Below are 15,135 nucleotides of genomic sequence, written 5' to 3'. Positions count from 1 at the left end.
ACAAACAATAATAAATAATACAATTACTTGAACAGGGTTTCTTAGTTTATCACCCTACATAATGGTGCTGTAGTTTTGTAAACCAGGTTCTTAGTTTTTAAAATAATATCTTTCTGTTGGAAAACAGTAATAGGACTAACAAAGTAGATGCCATCATATGGGAGGATATGTCAAGATAAAGCTAGGAACCTTTATTATTTCCAAGAAGTAATGGCAAGTTAATAATAGTGTTTTCTTTAATATAGATAACAAGTAACTTTAAAAAATGTAATGGATTAGTAAGGTAAGATTTCCGAGATAACTCTTTCCTCCCTGGGAACATCCAAGTAGCTCTCTTCTGAACCATTTCGAACAATTAGCCTATGGCCTAATATTAGCCTATTAAACCTTTAGCGCTAAATGTTAGGCCAATATCTATTTCTGCAAACTAAATAAGTGCCTGTAGTCGTATTAATTTAAAAACCTTTACTATGTTATGATGTACATCCAGATATAGATCTAGTTAACACATTAGGCCCAAGACTAACATTAGATATGTTAGGTTCTAACATTAGTCGTATCGGTGTCCGATGCACGGGAATGATTTAAGATCTAGCCTACGCATATGTGCCTAGAAGACCTATATAGTATAATATATTATGCAAAATTGTAACTCAATACAAATATTGGTATCTTAAGTATCTCATAGTAAAACTTGCAATGTTTAACAAAATTAAAAACACCCGCCTCCAGAAAAAAAAAGAACCTGCTACTTACCCTGTTACATCACGGTATCAACAGATCTGATATGTTAAAATATTTGGGTCAACTCGTTATATAAACATTAAAACTTCTCAGAATTTTCCACAATAGTTCCAGGCCTAGAAATGATGTTTAAAAATTTAAAACATTTGCAGGGCCATGGGATTTCTGTGTTAAATCCTTATTTACAAATATTCCACTAAAGGAAACTACTGACCTACCAACAAATCTTACATATCAAGGTCACACTTTTATCAAAGGTGTTTCAAAAGATAGTTCCCAAAAACTGCTAGAATCTGGTAAAAATGATTCCGACTTTATATTTAATAATGCAATCTATGATCGGGTAGACGAAGTAGCCAAGGGCTCCTACCTTATGCAACATTAACAAACTTATTCCTTTCTCACCATGAAAGGCAATGGTTAGCTAACTGCACAAATGAAATCAAACTTTTACATTACATACAATATGTTCATAACACTTATATTTCACTTCACAGTATGTTGTTTGTTACGAATTTCACGTAAAGCTACACGAGGACTATCTGTGCTAGCTGTCTATAAATTAGCAGTGTAAGACTAGAGGGAAGGCAGCTAGTCATCACCACCCACCACCAACTCTTGGACTACTTTTTTACCAACGAATAGTGGGATTGACCATCACATTATAATGCCCACGGCTAAAAGGGCGAGCATGTTTGGCGTAACAAGGATTCTAACCCGTGACCCACAGATTGCGAGTCGAGCACCCTAACCACCTGGCCATGTGATATTAAATTTGAACATTTTGACACCCTATTCAAAGCAACAAATGAAAAAACATTAAAATTCAAAGAGGCTCTGGCCATAAAAACCTCTCAACCAGAGAGCTCTTTTAATACTATATTAGGGAAGAACTGCAGCCGGGTTAGCATTGAAGAGGCCATGATACAATTTCATCATTAGTTAAATGGAAGAATGGGTTAAAAGTTGTTGTAGAATAGTTTTTTTTTGGAAATGTTTAAAAAAATAAATTGCTTTTAATTCAAGATTGGCAGTATCTAAAAAGATTAAAAGGATAACAGGGATGATCAAATCTAATTGGGTTTTTAAAGATAAAATTTGAAATAAATGCCTTAAAGTTAAGAAGTTTAAAAGATTTACAAAACTATAGGAAGGCTATAGATTTGTTTAAAAAACAAATTAGAAAATCCAAAGGTCTTATGGGAAACAACTGGCTGATAATTTTAAAACTATCGGTAAGGATTTTTTCAAATATGTTAAAGGTAATCAAAATGTTAGAATGGGGATTAGGACCTTAAAGAATGCTGATAGCAAAATTTGTGTTAGACTATGAGACAGCTGAGTTTTTAAATGTTCTCTTCTTTTACAAGAGAAAATATTTCCGACCTTGGACATTCTATGGGAAATATTAGAAATTCCAAGAATCATGTGTCTCTTAATCCCTTGATGATAAGTGATAAGAGTTCCCTAGAAATTATAGTTAGTATGTTTAATCTTGCTTCTGTAGTTGGTAAAATTATAGTCTGAAAAAATTACTTTGTGATATATAATGCCATAAATGAATGTCAATATGAATTCACCAAAGAGAAATCTTATCTTACTAATCTGTTATCTTCTTTCAAAGACCTCACTTGTTATCTGGATGAAGGAAAAGGTGTGTCCTTATGTACTTAGATTTTTCAAAAGCTTTTCATAATATGGCACACAAAAGATTAGGTAATAAAATCCCATCAATAAGGGTTGGGAATAGACTAGTTAACTGGATTATAGGTTGACTGGATTAGAGAAAGTAAAACGTTGTTTAGCAGAGTACATCAGGGGTGAATGGTTAGGCCTTTGTTTATATTTACATTAACGATCTTGATAATAGAAGTCTAAGTCAGACTGATGAAAAACAACCGAAGAAAGGCATTTGACATTGTCAAGAGACTACACAGAAGATTCAACCCCAACCAGTGTAATCCTAAAGATAAAAACAACAGAATCCTGACAAACATGCAGGACATTGTCAGAAGATGGAATAAATATTGTGCAGAGTTGTGTGTGAATGATGACCAGTCTGATGCCCTCAAGAATACCAAGAAGAAGATCTAACCATCCTAGAAAGAGAAGTAAGGGACACCATACAAAAACTTCCAAATAGAAATGCAACTGGAATAGACAACCTCCAAGCAGAGCTAATTAAAAATGGAGGAGAATCCAGAGTCAAATTCATGACTAAATTGTGCAACAAGATCCTGCACACAGGAGAATGGCCTACTGACTGGATTTAATCAGTCTTCATCCTCATCCCAAAGAAAAAAGGATCAATTGGCTGTATTGACCATAGAATGATAGTTTTAATCAGCCACATGAGCAAAATCATGCTGCGGATGCTTTTGAGAAGAATAACAAAAACAGCAGAAAGGAAATTGGCAGAAGAGCAGATGGGTTTCAAGAAAGATTTCAGCACACAAGATCAGATATTCAACTTGCATGTGACAATGAAAAAGGCATGAGAATTTAACTGATCCCTCTATCTTGCCTTCACCAATTATGGGAAGGCAGTTGACTCTGTGTGACCTTCATGGCTGTGGGATGTCTTAAAGAAGATGGGAGTGAACAAGAATAACATTTGATTGCTGATAAACTCAATGGTCAGATCAATGACATGGCAAGAATATCATGGTAAATTGGCTAAAAACAATGGCCTGGCCGGTAGCAATTTATGGTTGTGAGAGTTGAACACTTAAAAATGTGCACACCAAGGTATTGGAAGCCTGTGAGATACATGGCCATCAGAGGTTACTGAGAGTAAGCTGAAATGTTTCAGAGGAGGACTACTTGTATGATTCCAGGGAGAAAGGGGTAATGTTAAATGGACAGATAAAGATTTCAAGTTATTTTCTCTTAAGGAAAGAAAAGCAAGGGGTGATCTTATTTGGGTCTATAAGATTATCTGAGGAATCTATATAAGATGATGGCCTACACTTTCTTTGTGCTATATTCTGAAGATAATAGAAGAAAAAGTTTAAGATTTGAAAATGGCAGGTTTGGTTCCAGTTGATAGCTTGTTTGTTTTTTAAATGTTGATTAGTTCCTGGAATATGTCATTGTCAGCAATGGTAAGGCCAGACCTTTATATAAGTCTAAGAAGAAACTGATTATTTCATCAAACACAAAGGATTGACTTATATTTTTACATTTCTCGAGAATGGATGAGCAAGGACAGCCTTAAAAGGAATAAATGGTCTCTTGTATGGTATATTTAATTCTAGTATAATTCCTATTTTAATTTTTTATACAGAATTTTTTAATGTGTACTTAAAAACTGTTTTTATTTTCTCAAAGTGTGATCATTTTTCATATACGATCGAGAGGGGGGTGTGAAAAAAGCTCGCTGAAGGAATGGTGGAGAGCCCCGGGTTTTTTTTTACATAACTCCAACCCATCATATTTTTTGACGGTTTAGGCAAAACTAGTAGAAATATAGAAATGTAACGTTAGCAGAAGTGACACCTAGGCCTAGGGATAACAAACGCCGATATGCACGTACGAGCTGCGTGAAATAAAGGTTTGGTGAAAAACGTACAGTTTATATTATTAGATAGATATGTGAATCCTGCAAATAAAACTGAGCGAAGACTTCAAGAACATTTCTTCATGTTTGTCTTTTAAAGATATGCTTATCGACGCATCATAGCCTTCAGGAAAATTGCCTGATTATATTAAAAATGATGACACAATACTGATGATAGACCTCTACGTATAATACTGAATACATTTTCTGTTTAATCTTTGTAAAATTAGATCTTATTGTTATATGTATAACTTGTTATTACAGAACGCGAAGTAAGAATGGTGAAACTTAAATTAAAAATTGCTCGTAATATGAGCGTTACACAGGCACAAAATGACAACTGACTTTTATGTATATATATTAGATTTTAATCAAGGGAAAGAATAGTGTGACGTCAAAGTTAATGACTTCTATATAAACTTCTGAAAATCATATCAAACTCTTACTTGTTTTTTTTCTTCTGCTTTTTAGTTTACTCTCCACACTATGAACTATATCAAGAAAAAATATTTACATGTCATATCTAATGTTAAAGAGCGTTGTGATAATTTGACCATACAAAAAATTGGTTCTGGATTAAATCTTCATCCAGGGTCATTTGTCTGACTCTGCTATTTATTAATTGTGGTGCCAAAATCAAAGAATTTGAAGGACCAGGGCAAATCCACCAAGATATAACTTTTCATACAATATGCCTAAATTAAAAAAAACCTCTTACCGAGGTTGAAAAATATCAAAAGTAATGTACTGCAGCGCCATCTGTTTGGTTCAAAAGATATGTCGTTTTTTGACACAGGCCTACACTACTTCATTGAAATTTTTGGTAATTTGTATACAAGTCGAGACCAAAGAAGTCTTAGAAGTTTTCGTCTAACAACTACAAAAAATAAATAAATAAAACAAAATATTAAATAGCTTTATAACGAGCCTCCCAGTGGCACAGCGGGATGTCTGCGGACTTGTAACACTAGAAACCGGGTTTCTATACCCGTGGTTGGCAGAGTACGAATAGTCCTTTGTGTATCTTTGTGCTTAACTACAAACAAACTTTATAACAATGTAATCAGTGACCCCCAAAGTACTACTTTTTTTGTAATTAAACCTAAAGTGATAAAGAAGTGTGGAAACACATAGCTTAAGTCCAAGCGCATAGTTCCTAATTTGCCTAATCTGTCAAAAGCAGGGCGTTTGAGTTTTGTAAACATCCCCCAGGCACCCTCACCCTTCCTTCATCGAGCTTTTTTATTGCATAATTTAAATACTTTGCATTCATAGTTTTACACATGTAACTAAATATTATCTGACTCTAATGTTATTTGTAGCCTAACTTAAGCATTAGGGCCTAATAGTAATATACTTACCTGTAACACTATCTCATTGAAACCCTTGGTTACTTCACTTTTGTCTACAACTTAAGGTAAAAAAAAAGTCTTAGAAATCTTCATCATACAATCACAAGAGTGCAAATAACAAAATCTTATTAAAATTTATCGCGATGCTATAAGTCAGCCTAAGAAACTGTTCTTTTTTTCTTTCAATTAAGTCTAAACTAATTACGTAGTGTGGAATCACCTAACTTAGGCCCAAGTGCATAAAATCTGTTATGAAAATAAAAATATTGGTTCAGTTTTAAACCTAAATCATTTCTGAATTAAGCTGTTTTGTGGTTATATCACGAAAATTGTTAATTAAAAAATAGAAAGCAACCTTTTTAAATCAACACACACACACACTAAATTAACAAATCAACAACAATTTTAGTTTCACTGTCTAGACGTTTTATTTTACTCTAAGTACACAGACTGGTAATAATACGAGATCATACATAAAGCCGTTGTGGGAACGCACCAAATATCACTGGGTTATATATGTATATTAGATATGCTTATGTCAGTTATGGAACGAAAGCAATAAATATGCATATAATGTTTGTTGAAGTAATATAATAAGTTTTAAATCACACTAAGGTATTTTTCATTTCATTTTTTTAGGTCTACAGCATAACTAAAATTGCCCATAAATTTATGAAATATAAAAAATGTACCGGCACCATCACATATCACACAATCAGGATATTTGGGCATACTAGTGTAGGCATGGTGTACATATGTTATACAGACAGTAACTGTGTAAATTTATTTCCCTGTGCTTACATTGCTGAACAGAGAGATTAGTAAAAAAAAAATTCAAAATAACATATGGCCTAACAATAGTCTAAAGAAATTTTATTCACATTAGGTCTAGATCTATTTGTTGGTAGTAAGGAATTCTAGAAATCATGCTAGAATAGGCTTCACATATCCTAACAGTAATAGCAAAATTATAATGATACATGTATATTATAAAAATAATAAGGAATCGTAATGAACAAATAACAATACTTACTAAAATAGATATCAGTAGAAATTTTATGATAAATATTATATAATGAATTTTACCAAATTAAAAAAGTAATAGCATTACATAATAATTTACTACATTAGAGTATTGAATATAATGTTGAATGACCACTCTTTGTGTTGTGAATTTCATTTTTACTTCCATTCCTCTGCAGTAAATAAGTAGACAATTACATTAATCCATTTGTTAAATGTGTTTTGGTTGTATTCCCCAATTTGTTTTTTTTACAAGTGTCTAAAATGCTGCAGTTTTATTGGTGAATAACCATTTCACACCAAAAGTTATTACTTAGAAAAACAAACCTGATATAGGGCTTTCTATGGAGTTAACTTTGGGCCAAAATAAAGTATCTTTACTCAAATTGTAAGTCTAAAAGAATTATGAAAGAGTATCCTCTTGTAATTTTGTTTTGTTTGTTTTTATGTTGCACAGCTTGTGCAAAAAAAAATGTTTTAATATTTGAAATTATAATAATTTGTAGAAATATGACATTATATTTACCTCACTTTTTCAAACAAAATAAGCTGAAGACCTTTTTTAAAAATTCTTATATGAAACTTCTTAACACAAGTAGCATTAATGTTTGTAATATTTCTTATCAAAGTGCTTCTCGGATACAGATAATTACCATGGTTTTATCAAGTTAAAAGCAAATCGTTGTTGCTATCTGTGATCGTACGTGTAGATATTGATTCAGTACCTGGATAACATTTGTACTTTGCAATGATAGATTCATAACTTGAAATATGTAATCATTCTGTAATAACTTTATATAATTTGGTTATATTTAGCAAGTGTAGTGTGTTTTAATATTACTGTAAATATCAAATATCGTTATACAGATTGGCTGTTCAAGTTTAAGAAAATGAGCAGGGAAGTGCCAGATGGTGAAACAGGCAAAATACTGAGTGAGGATATTACATATTTCAGTATAAGTAATGAAGAAGAAACGTGTTTTCAGTGTTGTAGTGGCACAAGTCTTTCTTGTTATTTTACGTACATGTTTATTAATTTTGATTTAATATTATACATTTAAACTGTTTTTACATGCATTATATATGTATAATGCATGGTGTTTTGAGATGTCTTTTACTCACATAGTGATCCTGTATTTATATAGGAATTTCAAGAATATGTAACATTGATATTCATAATTTATTCTTATGAATTATACTTCAAAGAAAGTATTTAAAATAATAACTAATAAATGTGAAGTTTGATCTCTCATTTGATTTACCACTTGCTGTGAATTATACTAGTTTTAGGGAATTTCACCCCTCATCAAGTTGCCCTTGTCCATGTTTAATGATGAGTGGTGAAATTCCTTGAAACTGGTGTAACTCAAGTTACAAGTGTTAAATCAAGTATTTGTAGAAAACTGTAGTTAAACGACATTTATAGTTGTTTTGAGTCTGAATGTTTTTTAAAATTTCTAAAAAAATATTTACAGCTATCAGTATATTATATTTAACGAACAATTAAATTAGATCCAGTTCTTGTGTTTGATTCATCACCAATTACTGTTTGTGATTATTTCATCAAAAAGAAAAATAAGAAAGCCAGATTTTCCTTACATTTTACTTTTTAAGTTTAAACATCAATAGTATTTTAAAAAATTGCAATTTCTGTGTATTATTTAATTGTTTTATTATTATTATTCCTGTCAGATTCAGAATCAGAGTTAAGTGTTTATCGAAGTGCTGAAGATATCCATTCTCAAAGAAATGTTGATTCAGTTCTTAGTGATGAGACCATGAAAGATGAAGTTATTGCAAGTGGATCAGCATTAGATGGTAGTTCTGCCGAAGGACAGATTAAGGAATCTACTGAAGGGTCATTACGTAGGAAGTCTTCTCTTAATGGAGATGTACCAAGCTTGTATTATGAGGTAAATTTAACAGTTCATAAGAATTTATGAATGTCTATTATTCATTACATAATATGCATGCTTATTAACACATTTCCAGTTTTATTGTTACAAAACAAATTGCTATCAACAAATATGCATGTTTCTTCTATTTTAAAAGCTCCAAAGGTGTATTTACAAAAATCTTTTTTATTTACTGTTTGTCACGTAAAACTGTCATCTGTAGTTCAATGATTGAGATATTGACTAGTGGAAAAATTTGTCTTAGATACACTAAAGTCTGGTTGATTCTTCGTAGCAGGTTATGTTTGTATATTTACAATAACAGAATAATTTTGACATTATTATTTGTATACTTAATTAATAATATAAGTATTTAATTTGTGTGAGTGTTTTCTGTTCCTTTGTGTATATCTTTTTTTTTGATCAAGGGATTTGATATCACAAGTTTAATGTAATTTGTTTGTTTCAGTCATTTAAATTAAATGCTCTTGTTTTTCTCCAAAGCATTAATTATTCTGTAACATTTAGAGGGGTTTTTCATGAGGAGACAGATCTTATTTGGTGAGTTATGTGGTGCAGGGCATTTAGGTGCTAAAGGCATGCTATGTCTATAAACATGAACTGGTTTTATCCCTAAAGATCTTTTTACAAATATCTCTAAAATGGTATTGTTTTAAGAGCATCTAGTTTTTTCATGCTAAAAGTTATCATTTAGAAGTAAAACTTTTAAACTTGCTAAATATTTTTTTCTGGAGGGAGTGGTTTAGGGTAAGCTTCCTGGTGCCCTGTGGAAAGAAAATCCCTCCATCATTTATATAACATATGTAAACTTTACATGTATGGGAATTACAAATTGTCTCTAGGGTATTTCACAAATCAGTTATAATTACAAAATTTGGGAATTGTATGATCTAGGAACCTTCTCTGTTATTTGATGATGGATGTCGTCGAATTGACTTTGTGTTGGTTTATAAGCCCTCACTGGAGAAAGATAGTGATCCTCATGAAAACATTAGACAAGTGTTTGAAGCAAACCTGAAAGATGAAGGTTTAGAACTGGAACATGTTAATACGGTATATCTTGTTGTTTTTTTTTCTTTAAATATATGTTATTTTATGAGGAATTATGGATTGTTCATGTAGATGTTTGTTTTGCAGTATAAAATAATGTAAAAAAAACATAAATAACAAACTGCTAGTAGCAAGAAAATATCTCAACAGAAAAAAATGGTATTATTTTCAAGAGTTAATTCATTTAAAGTTTTCATAGCTAGTGGTATAATTATTAGTATAACTTCTGTTTTTATCAATTACTTTAGATCAAAGCAAGCTATGTACATAGATTAATAAATGATGTAACTAATTTAATATATGGTCTATCTAGTAGTATAATGTATTATAAAAAAATTACAAATGATTATGTGATGAGTTGGGTACATCTGATTTTATTAATAATTTTAGTTATAATCCCAGTAATGTCTTACAAGGTTCATTAGGCTTAGGAGACCTAGGTTTAGCTTAAAGCCATATATTAAGCAGTATATACTCTACATGCTGTAGAAATGAATTTTTATCCCAAAATAGGTTTTCAAACTAATAATATTTGACAAAAGTATCTTTAGGAAATTATGTATCATTCATTCTTACTTTTGTTCCCATGGTGGGACAGTGATAAGTTTACAGACTGACAACACTAAAATCCAGGGTTGGATTCCCTGTGGTAGACACAGGAGATAGCTCAATGTGGCTTTGCCCTAAAACAAACAAACAAAATATCATACTCATAACAAAAAATGATGTAGAAACTACACTAGAAACAGCTTTTGCTATATGAACTGTGATATTCACATTTTGTTTAATCGGCTCCTTAATGTATCAAAATATAGAACCAGAACTGACATTATGATTTTAAGGTAATTACATGTATAATGTGCAACAGTGCCATACGTTATTCAAGAAGATTATAACAATGTGTAAAAGGCTAAAAGGAGGTATGTTTTGTGGTGATTAGTGCATTTAACTTTTCTTCTTTTGAGACCCTGTATGGGTTATTTCAAAATGAGTTGAAAGTAAATGAAATATAGCATGTGGTAAATTGGTTAACCCTCATGCTATGGTAGGTTAAAGTGCTCATGTCACACATTTTTAGTTACATTCAAAATTTAACTTACTTACTTTAATATAATTATATACGAATAAACTTGTCACCAGAACATAGTTAATAATTCAAATATTTATATTACATAAGTTTTAAGTTCTTAATTTTATAAAGAAATATTTAAAAAAATCCTCAATCTCCCATAATAGGAGAATTGTGACATTTGCTCTATAGGTATTCCCTCTTCTCTAATTTATTTTCCACTCCTTCTAGAAGTACAGAATTTAATCTAAATAACTTGTTATAATATAGTTATTACTCAGGCAAAGCATATATTTTATAGCCTTCAATCTAATTTGTTTACAGAGCCATAAACTAGAAAATCAGACCTATTTAACATGACTACCTGTCACATCCTCTTCTTCACAAATTACCAATAGTTCCTTCTGATGCTGTATACTATATTATTTAAAACCAATAGAAAGCTGAAGTTTTAATCTATCAAAGTACTTATTATATTACGTTGTTTTCTCTACAGAGAATTGCCTATTTTTATTACAGTTCAAACTTTATTTCCATGGGAAACACTTTGACGAGCTTAGCTGAAGTTTTAACGGCACTTATAGCATAGTTGGAAAGCCAGAAAAATTATTATAGCTATAGAACATTGTTTGCTTTTTATGTATTATTATTTTGTGTACGTAAGTGCATTATTTAATTAAACTAAAAATTATTAGCCTATTAGTACCATTAATATAAAACAGTAGGCTTAAATTTCATCGACAGCCAAAAAAAAAGAAGACAGAGGTAAGTACTGTATTTCTTGTTTTTCACGTCTGTTATTTATTTATTATTATAAAAGTAACTAAAATGTAAAAAGTAGAAACTAATTTGGTTAGAGAAAGTTAGATTAGGTAAGATAAAGAAAAACAATAATAATGATAAAAAATCTTCACAGGGTATCTTACGAGCAGCTCATTAGTTAGATTATTTGATAAGGTAATATATACTACACTTAGCCAAAGGATTTACAACTTGTGTGGTGGGATTATTAGTTAGACACAGTTCAAAAAACAATAAAACAAAAACATTTTATTAGAAGTGATGTGTACTGTTACAAAATTTAAGCTATTTAGGATAACAAACTGTAGTTTCCTGTTACAATCTGCAGTCAATCAAGAAAGAAAAAAGGGTAATTTAGATTTATTTCCTATTTTTTTATGGTGGTTACGAGGATGGTCAAATTGACCAAATGCATACAAAGTTAGGTTGGAGAAAATAAGAGATAAAATATGAAGTTTTACTGAAAAACCTTTTCATGTTTATTTAGGAAGTTTTACAGTTTAAGCAAATGAAATTTGACAATTTTCAGATGAAGAAAAGTATTTTTCATCTTAACATGAATATCACTTTGCATTTGGAGCAGTCAATACTTTGACTCCATATTTTCATGAAGAAATTTTTAGTAAAAAATATTTCATTAACATTTATATTTTTTTGTCTACAAAAGACTTGTAATGTTTAATGAGAGCTTGTGAAATTTCATGAAGATACACAAAACATATTAAAAGTCATAGTATGGATCTGTAATGGTCAATTTGGGGTAACAACCTAAGTCAAATCGACTGAGCCTGTAGTGAGAGAGTTAAAATATGTGAAAAAATACAGCTTTATATTACTGAAAAAAACATCTTTTCAGAAAAATATGAGAAAAATTGAAAATTTTTGAATTGTGTGAAATATATTTTAAATCATTTACTTATTTAGTTTTTACTTACAATACCATTTGTATTGAGAACAGATAACAAAAAAACCGTCAAAAATGCTATTTCTTATTTTTATGTTTGAATAGTGCACAATGGGTGTAAAATTTGTGAAAATCCATGCCCCATGGGAAGTTTTAACTCGATATGCTGAAATAATAAAGATGAAAATGCCAATGAAGGAGGTAAGATGGTTTGGTGTTAGCTTATTATTTAGTTTACATGGGGGTATTGCTTCATTGTTTCTTAAAGATATGTCAGCTTATTATAATAGAGTGAAAAAATTACAATTGACGTTTTACAAGTATTTAAGATTGTGTTAATAACTTATACAATATTTATTATAATAATCATAAACAAATATTTATGTAATTATTCTTTTACATCTCAGCATATTCCACTTAACTTCAAATTGTTTTATTGCTTCAACTATGTGCAAGTTTGAACTGAAAAAACTCTAAATAAGTTAATTAATCTACAGAAGTTAAGCATATTTATGCCCGGTGATTAAAAAAAATATCTTCATTAATGGCTTATTATCCTTTGTATCCCCCCTCCCCCAAACAAAACACTTCATTCTTGATATTGTTAATCAAAGCTGACGTTATCATGCTGTTACTGTATCTAGCTACAACAGATTTGTTTCCTTATAAATGCATGGATTTCCATTTTGGTCTGGTGGAATGTGTTAAGTAAATTTGACTCCTTTGCATGACCATAAAACACAGTATGATGTTTCTTCTTGAATGATACACAACAGCCATGTGAAGTTATATGTTGTCAATCCAGCATTGGAAGTAGTTCTTTAATTCCATCTTGTGATTACACTGAAAAGCTGCTAAGGATGTTAAGCATAAGAAATGACTTTTTTATTTTCTCATTCTTGTATTTTAGTAAAGTAAAATATTAATAGATTCTGAGCATTTACAGTCATGAAAGTATCATTTCTCAAGACTGTAATTTTTAAGTAATTTATCAAGAGAACAGAAATGAAATATGTCTTAAACATTGCATTTTGGATAGACTTTTTGACTGCCGTCACATCCATCCTAGTTAATGAATTCTTGTAATGAAAAAAGTTTGTGTCACATACAAAAGATGGATATAAATGCTGTTTTACCTTCTTTTGACCTGAATTCTATAATAAACTAATTAAGAGGAATTTGAAAAAAATCTACAGTTTAATGTGACTTATGAAAAATTTCTTCAGTTTTGGTCAACACGAAGCTCTACATAGTGATTATATTCCCAGTCTTTGCTACTCATGAGCTATCTTAGTGTCAAACATATACGTAAAGTGTAATGAATTATGAACTGAAGGTAGAACAAAACAGAGATAAGACAGTTTTTCCTTCTTTAAAATCTAGTTATACTGAAATTACATGCAAACTTTAGATGAAGTTTGAAGTAGCAACAAAATGCTCCTGGAGAGTTTTAGTGGAACAATACAGAACAACTAAGTTATAGAGAATATGTCGTAGGAGTTGCAGTTTGTTAATTTTTTTATATACATAACAGGATCACTTAGATGCTTTGAAATTTTAACAAGTTTGATTTGTTCTACATAGAATTGTTTGTTGTAAAACTTAACTACTGATTATTTGCTAACTAGAGCCTACAAGCAGCAACAGTTTGGAAATAATTTTCAAAATATTTGACAAAGTTTGTGCCTTTTTATTTAGGTGAAAATGATAATTATAATATTCTTAATGTGCCTTTTTTTCATTTTCCTTTTTGGAAAATGATCATGTTATTAAAGCATTTCTTTAGTAGATTGTATAGATAACCACTAAAACATTACACGTCAAGTATAACATAACCTGTATAAGAGCTTTAGTTTATTATATCAGCATTGCAGTTATTTTAATTGTCGTTAGACTGCACTTAGAGATTTTTTTTAATTTGTAAGCTATTTGAATATTTTAAAGGTAAATATTGTAAGTAAAGTGATTTGGAATAAAACTACAGAATCATATTATGCAAGTGTACTTGGAATATTCAATTGTTGTATCATTATTAATTGTAATGTATAAACTTATTAAAAATACACAATAAAATGCTCAGGTATATGAATTCTAATGATTCATATGTTAGAAAAAGTATTTTTACTTCCCCTCATTTCGTTTTGGAGATCATTGTAAATATTGGTAGCAAAATTTAAAGCCCGACACATGTAACTGTCTTCCTTATAATGAGAAATGTATTGAAATAAATGTGATAATACATTAATGTATTCGAGAAGTGTTACAAATAATTGAAATGTTATCAGTTCTTTGCTTCCTGTAATGATGACACTTAATGCAATCTCAGCAATATTGAACCAGCTACTGCTTGCCACATAGGTTATGTAAAATGCTAACAAAACATAGATGCTACATTAAGGGATTGAATCTCAAACCTATCCATTTCCTACAATGGACAGGTTTGAGTTTCAAACTCTTAATGCAACATCTATGTTTCTTTTGTGTATACATGATTTATTTTTGACAAGTAGCAAGTTTTTGATTAATAACATTAAAATAACAGATGGACCTGATGAAGGCAATAGGATTTTAAAACCTACATGTTTTTTACTATCCTGAATTAAAGCTGTTGACAGTGTGTATATATATATATATATATATTCTTACCCTTTCTTTTATTTCTGTCATGAATAAAAGCTTTTGACTATACATATATTCTTACCCTTTCTTTTATTTCT

At 30.4% G+C, this 15,135-nt stretch overlaps 1 pseudogene; it reads left to right on the top strand.

The window, feature by feature from the left end:
- LOC106472592 overlaps nucleotides 1–15,135 on the top strand; it is a 62,032-nt pseudogene that overhangs the window by 1,565 nt on the left and 45,332 nt on the right.

The sequence above is a fragment of the Limulus polyphemus genome, unplaced genomic scaffold (genome assembly GCF_000517525.1).
Source record: "Limulus polyphemus unplaced genomic scaffold, Limulus_polyphemus-2.1.2 Scaffold5451, whole genome shotgun sequence".
Classification (NCBI taxonomy): domain Eukaryota; kingdom Metazoa; phylum Arthropoda; class Merostomata; order Xiphosura; family Limulidae; genus Limulus; species Limulus polyphemus.
The sequence above is the reverse complement of the archived record's forward strand: the minus strand, read 5'-3'. Positions and strand labels throughout refer to the sequence as shown.